Raw genomic sequence first — 15,002 nt, 5'->3', positions numbered from 1 at the left:
TGAAAAGGTAACACGGTGTTAATTTCAACAGCTTGGGGTTAATATTCGACAGCTCTCGTGAAATGCTCCCACACAGGTGTAACCCAAAGAGTCCGACAGCCAAGCAAGGCCACCCCGGATGGCACAGTTTGTCAGTGGGGAATATCCAATAAGCGTGACTAAACTTCCTTCGACGCCATACACGTTACATGTGAGTTTCTGTATAATGTTTCCCATTCCTTAGCAAGCGATCAGCAACACGCTGGAATATCATATTCGAGGACTGTTGCCTCACAGAGACAGCAGATGATTACAGTTATATGTAGCCTAGTTCATCAGATTACAGCGATCTGAGGCCTAGTCATCAAATACAGTTCTTTGTAGCCTAGTGCATCAAACAACCAGTCTATGGCTCTTATAAAATTTCCCTTGATTCCTTACAGAGTTTTCAACACAACCACTACATCGTCACTTTCGTACAGTACTTTCACACTGACACACATGGTATGCAAATCCTAAAGACATCAGCAGTTCTTGTGGATCCTCTGCAGCCTTACGTCACCTGCTGGCAATGCAGACCAGGTTACTGTGCAAGCAAGTCCGGACACGTTATAAACCGGTACACGATGTAGGACTGTAAACTGGATTTGCCTTAATGACTAACATGTCTGGATTGGATTGTAGCCCGCGGTTACATCCGGAGTTTGGGCAACTATAAGAAAACGGAAAAAAAAAAACCCACCATAAACCACAGGAGTACGGTAGCTTAGGAAATAAATCAAATTATTCGTGGATAGTAAAATACAACTTATGAATATTTAGCACGGTCTACACTCTTGAAAAACACCATGGATAAAGACGTAATACTTATTTCCAGTGTATAAAAACAGCGAAGTATTGCTTAGCTATGATACAGTTAACCAAAAGTAAAATTCATAAAACTTTCAGGTGAAGTCTTCGGGGTTCTTCCAACACCACAGCCCGGGCTGTGCATATGATGGTTTCCTGTTGCCTCCCATTTATTTCTTGGTTACCTGTAGCTCCTGGGTGTTCCAATGCAACAGCAGTGGTGAAAAAGCAGTAGCAGTGCGTGCATTAAAATGCTGGTAGGCAAGAGCGCATGTCTAGTGCAACGACTGGATAAGATTACACACCAGGGTCAGGTCTGAGCAGGATACGCGCCCTAAACCTATTCTCACATGACAGGAAAATAACAGGCTTCCAATCCCCCGTGTTTCTCCTTAAAACAATCTCCAAATTTCACTTGTGCAAGCAGTACATGTTACTAGCAAGTGGTTTCAAACCTTAATGCTTCTTGTTACAGAAATAACCTAATTTTACAAAGTAAACAAAGTAAAGGATGCAACTACAATACTCTGAGAAAGTTTTCCATGTTTATTTCCTATGCAAATCTTCTAGTTTCATAATGCTTTTGAAGTTGTACGTGTTTAGTGGAACAATAAATCTAGAACAAGTTATATTTTTCAACAGAAGGTAACCAAATGCCCGGCACAGAGCCTGTAAATCCATCTCTTCAACCTTATTTCTGTTCAATACTTTTTTTCATCAATCTTCAAAAAATTTTCTCTTCGTTCACATAAATTTGACTGTGAATTTTTTTCCGTTGATGTTGGCTGTGTTATCTGGAGTTCGTGTTATTGTTAATCAAACTGAAAGGATGGGTCATGAAACAGCATACCATCACTTCGATAGAGTTTTTGCTGGAATTTTGAAGCGCTGTAATCTGATGCCTTAAAGCCTTTCCCTGTTGGATGTCTTCCCTTGTATTGGAGTTCTTCGATTGTAACAATTTAGAAAAACATCATGTGTTTTATTTTTGCATCTGGTCGATGGGGAAAGTCAAGATAGAAATAGTCATCGTCTAAGAAGCTTTGTAAAGTATGAAGTAGTAGTAGTAGTAGTAGTAGTAGTAGTAATGATAATAATAATAATAATAATAATAATAATAATAATAATAATAATGATAATAATCCAACGTGCATGAGACTTTGCACCGCGTCAAGTGTGGACCGTGAGGAATCTATAAAACGCTTTCTACCTGCAATTTCGCCCGCCTTGTCAAATGCTGTCAGTACTGTATTTCCGGGGCTTTAGAGCATCATCATCATCACTGGTTCTTCCTCGCTTGTGTTGGAGACGCAACCTAACGTCTCTTTTGGAAGAGGTAACAGTTGCCTTGTTATGTTCGCCAAACATTATTAATCGAGGTCTTTCACACTACTCAATCGTGATATGTCGTTGCCTGTCTCCGTGCGCATTCTGAACTGCTCTTCATTACTTCATTCTCCATAAATCGGAAGAGATGGATTGTAGCATACTATACTGGTTTTGATTGAGAGATGATACGCTGTCAGGGTTATAAAATACGTTAATGAGATTGTTATATGTTGGAAATAATGTGTATAGGACAGTATTACTTAATACCTACAACAGTGGCACGAGTAGTAGTGTTGTACTGCAGGCACCTCATCGTATTGTGTGGATGGGTTCCCTTTCATCTTGAATATAAACTTTTGAATTCTCATAATTTTGAGTTTAAGGTCTACGTTCGTCGATTCGTTTGTCAGATTTTCTCTCTGCTGGAAAATCTGGGGCTTTTTTTTTTTTATGGTCTGCAAGTCGTTTCCACTTCCGTGTTCTACTGAAGGCGGTTTGCATCTTCTTTCCACTCTCTCATAATTAGAGCGACTTTGTGGCGATGAACTTTTAACATTCACTTCTTTGGGTTGGCCACTGTGTCACAGACATCAAACTGACAATACTTCCCAGTCTGTCCGTTTACTATTATAACATATTGCTCAATATATATATATATATATATATATATATATATATATATATATATATATATATATATATATATATATATTTTTTTTTTTTTTTTCCAAAAGAGGGAACAGAGAAGGGGTCCAGGTGGGGATGTTCCCTCAAGGGCCCAGTCCTCTGTTCTTAACGCTACCTCGCTATCGCGGGAAATAGCGAATAGTATGAAAAAAAAAAAAAAAATATAGTTCCATGGGCAAAGGAAGAATTCTCTTTAAAGTTACAGCCAGGTTGAGTTCCATGTTGAAATCCTTTCAAAATGATCCATATTATAAATGATTATGGCGGAGGCGACGTGGAACGGACGAAGCGATCCTCAAGTGTGACCTACACTGCAGGCGACGCAAAAATGACTCCTGACATACCTTGCAAGGATTCCAGAGTGCAACAACCTCATATTTCTTTGCCTTGACACAACATTTACGCTACGCCACAAAACTGTAGAACTATTCATGACCTGACGACTATTCATCTCCCAAGCTCCGAAGGCAGCGTTCATTTCTGTTCGCTAATAACATAATTCAGAATTCGCCATGGATTACTCTGTATAGCCTGTGCGAATATATATATATTCACACATGATCTTGGGACTCCAGGAAGTGACTCTGTTCCCCGATGACTTTCAGATTTGCTGTGGATTACTTTGCAGCACGGAAGAGATTGTGCAAATGATATTTATGTTCATGACTTTCAAACTCTCGGGTCGATCATTGCCAAGGATGGCGAGGAATTATAAGATAAAAGAGTTTTTCATACCGTAATGAAAGAAACCATTTGTGAATCTGTATTGCTTACACTTTGCAGGATGACTGATACTGTATAGAAATGCAAAATAAAAACTCGGTATAGATGTTATTTTACCAAAAAAAAAAAAAAAGAAATATGGTTGTGGCTCAAGAATTCTGGTGACAGCCTAGCTTGCCTTAAGAACCTGAGCTGATTATCAAGCAACAGATGCCTAGTTACCAAATATGTGTCTCCAGGAAGGACTGTATCGAGGCGCACACCAGATGGTGATAAAGTAAATGACATCGTCATTAATTAGTCATTTCTACGATTTGGTCGGTAAAAGCCATAAGTCTGCTGTCTCCATCAGTGTGTTTACTGAGCTCCCAGAAGAAAGAACTAACCCCGCTTGGGTTTTGTTCCGCCAGCAGTGACGTTGACCGTAATTGCCTTCCTTGACCTATTTTACTCCAGTCTGTTTCCAGTCCTTCACTTGTTCAAACACGTCCTCGCACGTTAACAATTTCCTTTTCATTACCATCTGCACCTTCTGTAAAACATCAACAAAAAGTACATTGAGTTTCAGTTGAAAAGTATTGCTCACCCACTTACGTTTCCCACAATACATTCACAACTCGTACTCCTGGACCCTCTTTTCTTAGAGCTCCTTCAGCTCCAATGCTGCGCTAATTCTAGCATGAGGAAAATTCTGGTTTCCTTTGGAGCGAGAAATTCTTTAATGAGACCGCACTCCCGATGATAGCCTAGCAAATTACGTATTCACTCGCGGAACATTTAGCAGAAGTGTTTTATATATATATATATATATATATATATATATATATATATATATATATATATATATATATACATACATACACACACACACACTGCAAACTAAGAAAAAACAGCGGAGTTCCGACTGAATTTTTACGGCGCCATCCATGTTCCCCGGCGCGGAAGTTCACCAAAGCCCATCCAGTAATAAGTTTATACTGTCTGAGTCTGACCACTTCCTCGCTCATCCTGTCATTACAGATGTCATAACTTCCCTCTGCGGTGTTGCTTCACTGAACGAGACACATTAACAACGGTTGCTGATTTAGCGAAGTTGTGGTCTCGATGCAGCGTGTTAGTGTTATTATAACAGCCATGAAGCGCGGGTTCACTGTTCTAATTTGAGGCGATACGTCATTAAGCAGCATTAGGAAATGAGTCAGTAGTTTATCAATCAGACCGTGGAAAAGTTTTAATCAAATGAAAGTAAAATGCGATTCTAGGAGAGAGAGAGAGAGAGAGAGAGAGAGAGAGAGAGAGAGAGAGAGAGAGAGAGAGAGAGAGACAGAGAGAGAGACAGAGAGAGAGAGAGAGAGAGAGAGAGAGAGAGAGAGAGAGAGAGAGAGAGAGATTGTAATTCTATACTTACGGCCACTTAACCATGACCTCAGCGGCTCCGTAACTCCTGTCTAGTCTGTTGGGGTATCTCATGTCTCCAGGTCATTAAACGAAATAAGTAGAATTCAATCCTTGAACACGACGGTATGATACCCTTGGATACGATGGCCCTCTAGGGGTCATGTTATGCTATCATACGCAAGGGTGGTACCGACGTGGTCAAAGGCCTAAGAACGTCTAAATCCAGACCAAGCACACGCCCGCCCCAGCAGACTACTTATATCCCAAGTTCCTGAGTGCGTGTGGAGCGGACCCCACGCGGCCCCGCCCGTCAAGGTCTCGAACCATCACCCCCCACCAGACTGTGTACCTTGCCCTGCGTGCCCTCAGTACTGTACCGTCACAAGGGGTGGGCAACATCCGGGTGTGCGTCCGGATGTTGCCCACCCTCCCACACATCCATCCAACCAGTGGGAGGATGTAAACGTCTGCAACAACAACAACTAGCGGTCAAGTAAGCGGTGGGCTGGCGCACACCACACCTCGTTACTATACTCTCTGTGATGCTCTTACCTTACCTTACGTTGGTATCGGGGACCGATCTCTACCCCCCACGGCTTGGTGTGTGCGACCAAGCTTCCCCGATGGCTATCTGGTGTACCAGGATGTTGGATGCTGCACACCCTCACTCCTGCATACCCCTATGCCACCAGGCTACTCTGATATCCTCTACACTACGGAAGATATCATCTAATTACATCCTATGCAAGATTACAGCCTTCTCCACAATGCTTCTAATCTCTGCCTTCACTGTGTTCCTCATGCTTGGGTCTCTTGATATTCGCGTTATATTGCCTGATACAACACTTAGGCACTTAATCGTTATAATCAACATCATATTTCTTCTTTACAACACCAGACATGTCATGGGCTAAACTATGCTCTTGTCGGGGCCATCTAGGTTCAAGGGTAAAACAAATTTAACGTGTAAAGAAGATTTATGTTTGTTAATAGAGCGAGCGACTTCCGTATGCACATCCCAGACAAGGCCTTTCAGTATTTTCCGTTTGTTTACTGAATCAATAAGAGCAGCGCGATTATTCAAAGCGTCTAAGAGTCACAACTTGTCTGAATTCAACAACAACAACTGGATAAGCGTGACGTGTTCTGGAGAGAGATCACGCTTACATCTGTGACTCCCATCTTTTGACGCATGCTTTCGTGTTATAGATAAGGTCCGGCATGCACTCTGATTTCTTCACACACACTGCAATCAAGAAGTTGATACCTCTGTCCGCTGAACATCACTATTTTCGGTAGCTCACTAGAAAGCTTGTCTGATGTATGCTTCTAGGTTTTCTGTATATATACTAGACTAGTCTGCCATACTACTACTAGTGTTGTTAACACAGGGTTCATTACTATAATAATCAGATAAATGTGAAGAAAAGAAGAGGACCAAGCACGGATGCTGGAGTGAGCTTTTAACAATAGAGACACACTGTTTTCTACGGTTAAATATTCAACACTGGGATCCTATTGAGGCTAATCAAACAATCCAGCAACATCCACATTTTGCAAGTAATTTCTTCAGCACCGTACATCACAAACTATTACGCCTCGATCACATTTGACGAATGCATTTCCAGTCTGTGTTTGTACCACCAGCACAACACTGTGTGTCTCGTTAACATCTGGGATGCTATCTATAAACTGGTTGAACGGCTCTACATCCCAATTTCCTACATTGTGAAAAGTGTTGACTGTAGCCAGAAGAACGGCCTACTTCTTAAAACTCTATCTGGTCTCTACATCATAAATCTTTGAGCTGTGAGGAATTAGCCTTTCCCCACCTAGTACATTGTAAAGAACATGGTTACTCAACCTGAACGGGGGGAGGAGGAGGAGGAGGAGGAGGAGAGTAAAGAATGGAGCGAGCGAGAGGAGCTGTTCCATGAGCCCTGGTGTACAATTCTTCACTGGCCGAGCAACAATCCTTAACGCGAGGTTAATCTACGTGGCACCTGACTCTCCCAGGTTTCGAGGAGCTCCTGTTTACTAAGCAAGCCTGTTTACTGATTTATGTACAACAGCAACACACCGTTATCGATCTCGCGCGCACGTACTATATATACCTTATAACCTCTCTTCCCCCTTTAGCCTCCCATCCTGCCCACGGAGGCTTGGCCCCTCCTCCCACCCGATACAATGGGTAAAGGAAGTCGTTAATGATAGTCAGAGGGTCGGGAGACCAAGGTGTGGAGGTGAGGGAGTGTCATGATGGTGGTGGTGGAGATTGGGGAGTGTCGTGATGGTGGAGGTGGGGAGGGTGATGATGGTGTGATGTTGGAGATGGAACAATTATACTGTTGGTGAGGTGATGGGGGGAATCATGATGGTGTGGCGTTGAAGTTAGGGGTAGTATCACTGATAATGGTGGTGGCGCAACCCCACTAAAATCACGCCCTCCACCACATCACTTTAGACCCAAACATCAAGTCTAGACCATCTGGTAAACGCTGATCAACACCTACGCTCCTCACATCTCACTCTCATTAGTGATGTTACAAACAGCTACAACAGGCGCAGCATGGGGACAACAGTCCCAGCACCAGGCTTAGTGTAAAAGAATATGTCTGACCAACGAATACTCTACATCGCATCTGCATCGTCTAATGACTCTAGTCCAATACACTTTTGTATGACCCTGAACTCCGTTCCCATTTCCCTAGGGTGTGTCGAGTATTCAACCCGAATAACCCTGCATCTCACACATATCGTCAACTTCCCAACTGTAATCAATGTTCTCCTCGCTATTTACAGTTCTTGATCAAGTATTTATTCGCACAAAGTCGAGTTAAAGGTAGAAACACACCACCAGTCCCACTACCATCCTCGCAACACCGCCCTCACTCTCTACACTGACAACAATCCTTCTACATATCCGTAAAGCACATGGAAATAAGACAATGGGGGTCACACCAACAGGATTTCCTGATGTACGTATTCCTGTGTGGCAAACTAACACACTTCTCTCTCTCTCTCTCTCTCTCTCTCTCTCTCTCTCTCTCTCTCTCTCTCTCTCTCTCTCTGTTTTTTGTCATCTGAATCAACACACTGTTCCTCCCAGAATGAAAAAAAAAAAAAAGTCAAACAAACTTCCCGACAGTAATTATTGTATATTCAGTTCACTGTATGACTACTGCGGTACACGGTGGTGACGGAGATACCCACCACCATTACCTCAGCGTCCACAAGTGTACATAGTGAAGTGAGGACGTTAAAAGTAATTGTTGTCGCAGGTGTGGCCCGACGCCGCTGTCTGATGGTATCGTAGAGTCGTGAGTGGCACTTATGTGCAGCTGTGGCAGAAGTGCTCGTATAAGCGTAGTTGTATGTAAAAAAAATAAATAAAGGTGTGTGTGTGTGTGTGTGTGTGTGTGTGTGTGTGTAAAGGGGGTGTGGGGGGGTTAACCGATCCTGCTCTCGACCTTACTGCTTCGCTGTGTAAGCTACAGCATGGGTAGTACTATTCGATACACCTTTTTGTAGAGACAGTTTTAAAAATGACATTCAACTCACTTACATACTGTGATACTTTTTCTAAACAGACTCGTCATGAACAGGGCCCCTCACTGTGGCTTAGCCTCAGAGGAGAAAAAAAAATGGTTTTAGAATTCTGGAGAGGTTTCCACTTACAAATAGGCTGAAAAATTACGATACACGGACGTTAAGCCGCTCGATTTTGGCAAATCTGACAAAGAATATACACGATATCAGTACATCTTTACCACTGTTTACCTACAAAGCCATATTAGTACTATCTTTTTGTCTTATCATCTGGGGGAGGGTTTAAAACGAAGATCAAATGTTGCATGAAACTAATCATAATCACACTTACAAACACAAGCCAAATGTTTAGATCCACCATCCCGCCAATCAACTCCCAACTCTCTCTCACACACACATTACTGCAGCTTACTTCCTGCTAGATAACATTTACTTCGAGGACTTTCGCTGTGACCCGTTCTCATCACCGTACTTTACACTGACTCGGGTAGAATTTCATCAACCATGTATCACACCAAAGATGAAGTTTGTTTAGGCTCCCTTGTAAGGTGATGCAATCCTCCTGAACTTTCTCTTCCTCCGTGACCTTTGCGTCTTTCATTTTTTTCCATTTGCAAACGCATTCCGGTAAGAACCCTTACCCTCCGTCTAGTCATCACATGGATAGGTCAAGAAAGGTAAGGATCCCACAAACAAAACACTGCAGCAACCCACTCGTGACCTAGACCCATTCCGACGTGGCTCCTCTGCCGCTCTTTCTAATCAATTCCCTTCCAGCAAGCTAATATATCCATCGAAGGATTCTCCCCCTTATTCTTGTCTGGTGATCCGGTTTCAGCCTAGCTAGCGATGTCAAATATTTTCCGGCAGTCCAGTAGTAAATAATCCACACAGCCTTCTCTTTTGTTTTAAGTAGAGTTCACTCTCTCATAGAAATCTAAAGAGGTTCGTTACACATGACCTTTTCTCAGCAGGAAGTCATCAACTTGTTTTCTTATCACTTTTTCGAGTACCTTACAGACCACTCTCCTCTGGGAGACCGGTCTGTAGTTCAGTGCCTCTTCCCGGTCTCTTTTCTTATAGACTGGTATGACGTTTGCCCTTTTCCACTCCCTTGGGACTTTGCCTTTCTCCAGCGACATCTTGAGCATGATTTCAAGCGGAGTGCGAGTGTATCTGCTCCCATCTTCAACACTTACGGTGTAATCCTAACAGGACCATTAGCCTGGTATGGGTTAAAACCCTTCTGTACCCTGCGAATGCCTTTTCTAAACATTTCAAAAGCTTTCTAAACCTCCACTCCATTCTATCTCCCTAATATTGAAGTTATCAGTTCTTCAAACATCCTAACATCATCCTTTACAAGTCGGCACTCTAAATACCTCAGACTGACTGATCAGTTGTTTTTAACTGGCAGTGTACTCCCGGTGAATCTATGGAATCGTTTTAGATTTTGTCATGCCACATTCATATCAAAATTTCTTTGTTCTTCCTTTCTATCTTGATATACTTCATCCTTGCTTTCTTATACTTCACAAATGCTGACTGGCTCAGTCCCTAGTCCCAATTATATCTTCGTTACAGCACACCTCGAAGATCCACTGCTTTTTTACATCTTTAATTGAACCGTTCCTCATCCTTTCTTAGTACTTCCTCTATAACCGAACCGCGTTCCTAATCTGCCGTATATTTCACAATCTTTCACCACAGCTCTCTAGTTCGCGGCTACTGATCTTCATTTTTCCAGTTTATGCTACCAAAGACATTACAGTTTCCACGATTATATCACCCCATTAGTTTCTCTGTTCTTATAACATCCTCACCACATCAACAATTTTTATGTATGATATTCTTAATGCCCCCTGCAAATACACGTAAAGATCATATCTAGTAATGACGTGTGTGTATGTGTGTGTAAAGTTGCGCGGGCACTCATCACAACCACCACCTGCAATTCGGGCTTTCTTCTCACAAACAAACTAGATATCTCGTTCAACCAGAAGCACGAGATCTAATTCAGCTGCAAAGCACGCCCCGTTTTTTTCCCCTTCAACAATGGACTGGTTTGACATACTTTTATCACGTTGGGTTTGACCACAATCACAAATCTACGTAATGCTGTGTTGAATAGCAAATACAACCCAAATGTCCCATTTCCACTAAGAACATCCATACAGTTCTTTCTGAGATATGTGTAACGTCGACTAAATATAGCTTCAAAAGACGCGAGCACCACAAAAGCATGGTGGATCTGAAGCTGTCATACCCATTTAACTGCTGCCATCTCCACATCTACTGCTGAGTTACTTTTTAAATTCTGCTGCTGCCTCCTCGAACCCCTGCTTTGGTAGTCTTTAAACAGCTTGATAAGTTACCTGCTTTACTTCGTCCATTCAAGGGTAAACCTTTCAATAATACGTTACCTTATATGTTTAAAAAAAAAAAAAAAACGGATCAATACTAGAGGGCAGAATGCTGGGGTGGGGAGGGAGATGAGGGAGGAGGGGAGAATTGGTCGATGGTCGGTAGAGGGAGGCGATGAATCGCACGTGGTCGCCCTCCCCAACAGCTGCTCCATGTAACCGTCGCTCTGCTGCTGTCCTATGGGAGGTCCCTACACGGCTGATCCAGTCATCCTTAGCTACATCAGTTTCTACAACGATGATCACTTTTGAATCCTGATTTCAAGGGTTTCCCTCAGCTGGTTTTCAGATGCTAAGCCCCATTGCCGTCAATAAAATTGATGAGGTTGTACCCTAATGGCAATGTTTGAGGAATTCATCTAATAATGAGTCAAACGAATGCATCTAGTGGCATACTCCATTTAAACTCATCTTTCTCCAACGTACATCAGTGGTGGCTGTGTCAATCCAGTGAATTCTGAAAAAAAACCCACTTATGTCAATGATATTGCGAAGCTTTGGACAGCATGCCAAACTGTATGCCTAAGTTTGCCCTCCGCCTTACTAGTTGGTTGGGCATAGTCCTTTGATGTTTAGATGTTTGTGTACTTTTTCCACGCTTTAAGTATATTTCCGTTACTAAAAAAATCGCAATAGCTGGAAATATGTAATAAAAAGAAAACGCAGTGTAAAAGACAGTATATAACAAAATCAATGTATTCATGATACATACAACCCTAGAAACCCCGTCTAAGGAGTTCCTGCAGCTTAAAAGGCTGCACTCCATGCAAGAGCAAGGAAATTACTGACTTCAATAGAGGCAGGTCTGCTAACGATGATACAACTTCTGATGATGACCTCGCTTGAAATGAAACTACTTGCAGGTATATATATACCAGCAAAATATCATATATATATATATATATATATTTTTTTTTTCTTTCAAACTATTCGCCATTTCCCGCATTAGCGAGGTAGCGTTAAGAACAGAGGACTGGGCCTTGAGGGAATACCCTCACCTTGCCCAATTCTCTGTTCCTTCTTTTGGAAAATTAAAAAAAAAAAAAAAAAAGAGAGGGGAGGATTTCCAGCCCCCCGCTCCCTCCCCTTTTAGTCGCCTTCTACGACACGCAGGGAATACGTGGGAAGTATTCTTTCTCCCCTATCCCCAGGGATAATATATATATATATATATATATACATATATATATATATATATATATATATATATATATATATATATATATAGTGTGTGTGTATGGTTGAAAATAACAGTATACAATGTTATACAATGTAAGTGACAATTCTTTCATTGTTAGAAATTATATATACATATATATACATATATATATATATATATATATATATATATATATATATATATATATATATATATATATATAGTGTGTGTGTATGGTTGAAAATAACAGTATACAATGTTATACAATGTAAGTGACAATTCTTTCATTGTTAGAAAGTAAAGCATAACTTTCAAGTAATTTACCCTACTTGATCAACTGCATACTTTCATATATCTGGGTAAATTCCAACATCAAAATCTCTCGTGGTAATAATGACCACGAGCATATAAGGAACTTTTCCAGCTTTTCTTATGCTATACTACTCAACCGAAATACAATGACGTTATGGGGGTAGCTGCGACCAGAATGGAAGTAGGGATCTACAATCAGATACAAGGCCATGGTCCTAGGTGGGTGCTCGACACTTCGCCGCCGCAGCGTCCTGCCTTTGGGAGAAGCTGGTTGCTCTCCCAGATGGTCACGCCACCACCATATGCTCGCTCACCCATTTCCCCGCTCCATTTCTTGAGCTTCGGTCAAACTCACGTAAATGATTGTGATACAAGAGCATCTGGTTTTAACACAACGAGGATTCAAAATAACATCAGACAATTCAGTGATAAAACTATTCCAAAACGAGCTCTCATCACAAGAAATAATCGTCCAAACTGGCATCCTACCCAAGCTGAAGGCGGGGATGGCCCGAATACTGCCCATACCTTTCTTCACCTAGACCTGGAACTTGTTTTATCTGATAATAATCTACGGCAACCAGTCATTAAAATACTAAAATGTGAACTAATTCATAGATATTGGTTGCATCTTCCAAGTATGCATCCATTTTGCTTTACTTGCAGTGTCTTTGGCTTCCGAAAAGGACACGGGTCGGGTGGGGTACGACGGAGGTAGTGGCCACAGAGATGGGGACAAGGATGGCAAGGTCTATGAGGACCTACCCGCAGGCTTCTGGCCATGTGGCAATGTGCCGGGTAAATTCTCGGCGCAATTAAATCGTGGAGAGCAATTACACGTATCCCTTCCCTCTGCACCTGCTCAACACTGACAAGGCATAGTAGCCCACGAAGCATCAACATAGGTACTTAATTATGCAACTTTCCTCTTATTTTTTACAGTCGAGGCAATACCTTATATATACATATATATATATATATATATATATATATATATATATATATATATATATATATATATATAACATTCTGATATACATGTAATGATGGACAGAATATATAAACGTTCTCCCCTTTATCTTGTAACATTGAAGCTTGAAATTTCTCTTGAATTAAAAACAAAATCATCTCAATGGAGAAAGTATAGCTCTGATTTCCGTGCAACTTTCATGTATAATTCTCATTATTCTGTTGGACGTCCCCTAAACCCATAGTGAAATCACACATAAAAGAAACACACCACAATAGGGAATAGGATGCTGGCTTACCTTGAGTACAAATCAGATGAATTTCACGTGAAAGTTATCCAAACAATAAGCTGTTCTCATGTGCAGCAAATTTGACAATACCGAAAAAATAAAGTTTGGTAGCTAGTTAAAAAAATGTTTATTGACCAAGTTCAACTTCATTACTGCACGATTTAATGAGCGGAAAGCTATTTCTCTGCACAACGATAAACAAAAAATATCACGTGAAATTAAACATAAGCGTGCGTCTCTCACTGACAATTCTTCATAGAGAAATGACACTACTACACTCCTTGATATCTAGTCAACAACTGGTCTATGCGTGTTTTTTACTAGACCGTCTTCGCTGCCGCTAGCCTGGTACATGTTATCGTACAGTTCATAATGCCGCAAAAACAACACTGATTTATTTTCCGACAAAGTATGTGAAATCAATTCAAGAAATTTGGTAGAGATAAGAAAAGAAAGGTAGAAATTATACAATTATGATACACGGAAAACAGAAGATAGAGGAATACATTACATTTCTACACCGCCCGGCAAGGGAGTGCATCAGACGTCAACACATTTCTTTCGTACTAACAAATGTCGATAAAAATGTGATAATTCGTCATTGTGGGTGGTCAGCTCATGTCATATAAATAAAATGTTGAAAGTCTGCTTTAAAGTCTCTCGCTGAGTAGACTGTGTTGTACAAGCCTATTCATTTCCAAGGGTTACACGTCCACCGACCCGCGTTTCGTGTATATGAGTAGGTTTTCTGGAATACGTTACCAGGTAACAACCAGAAATAAGGACCTGAATATTATAATATATATATAGGAGGTTAAGGCGATTTCTTTTATGATTAGTTATCAAACTTAAGTAACCTATTTCAAAGGGTGACCTGTCTGTACCGATATTCGCTTTAGTGTTGTTCCACCTTCCATTTTCTAAAGTTAATGCAGTTCCACTTACGCTATTCTATATCTGTTATCTTTCCAAATGTTGCACACATACAAAAAAGAAATCATGAACCAAGGTAATATATACTTGGCTTGCACAGGAAATCAATGTTTCTATTCAACATTCAATAGCAAATGAAATTGCCTTAGATAATATTTGCATTTCGTTTTTTTGTTTACCAATAACGACAAAAAATCGGGTTCAGTCTCTGGGTTATGTCGAAAAAAAATCTACGTTAAGATAGGCTAACTAGTTTTATCTGTGAATCATCTGTACACATTACTCCTCTGGCCACACTAATGTACGAGTTTCTGACCCCTGCAGTTACCACAAACAACCCTGACAGGACCCCAGTGGTCCTTTGCAATGTGAATTCCTTGCATCTTATCACCATTGCAGAAC

The 15,002-nt window shown here is 41.1% G+C and overlaps 1 protein-coding gene across 5 annotated transcripts in view; it reads right to left on the bottom strand.

Annotated features, from left to right (window-relative positions):
* The window catches only part of LOC139765963 (uncharacterized), a 250,433-nt gene that overhangs the window by 120,252 nt on the left and 115,179 nt on the right, over positions 1-15,002 (bottom strand). The window contains exon 1 of one of the 5 annotated variants that reach the window (XM_071693979.1): positions 13,677-13,951. The exons of the other annotated variants lie outside the window; for them this stretch is intronic. The gene's annotated coding sequence lies outside the window, so the exon portion shown is untranslated. Of the gene's footprint in view, positions 1-13,676; positions 13,952-15,002 lie in introns of those variants that run through there. 5 annotated transcript variants of the gene reach the window in all.

The sequence above is a fragment of the Panulirus ornatus genome, chromosome 56 (genome assembly GCF_036320965.1).
Source record: "Panulirus ornatus isolate Po-2019 chromosome 56, ASM3632096v1, whole genome shotgun sequence".
NCBI lineage: Eukaryota > Metazoa > Arthropoda > Malacostraca > Decapoda > Palinuridae > Panulirus > Panulirus ornatus.
Note: the sequence above shows the minus strand (reverse complement) of the source record. Positions and strands in the feature narration are given on the sequence as shown.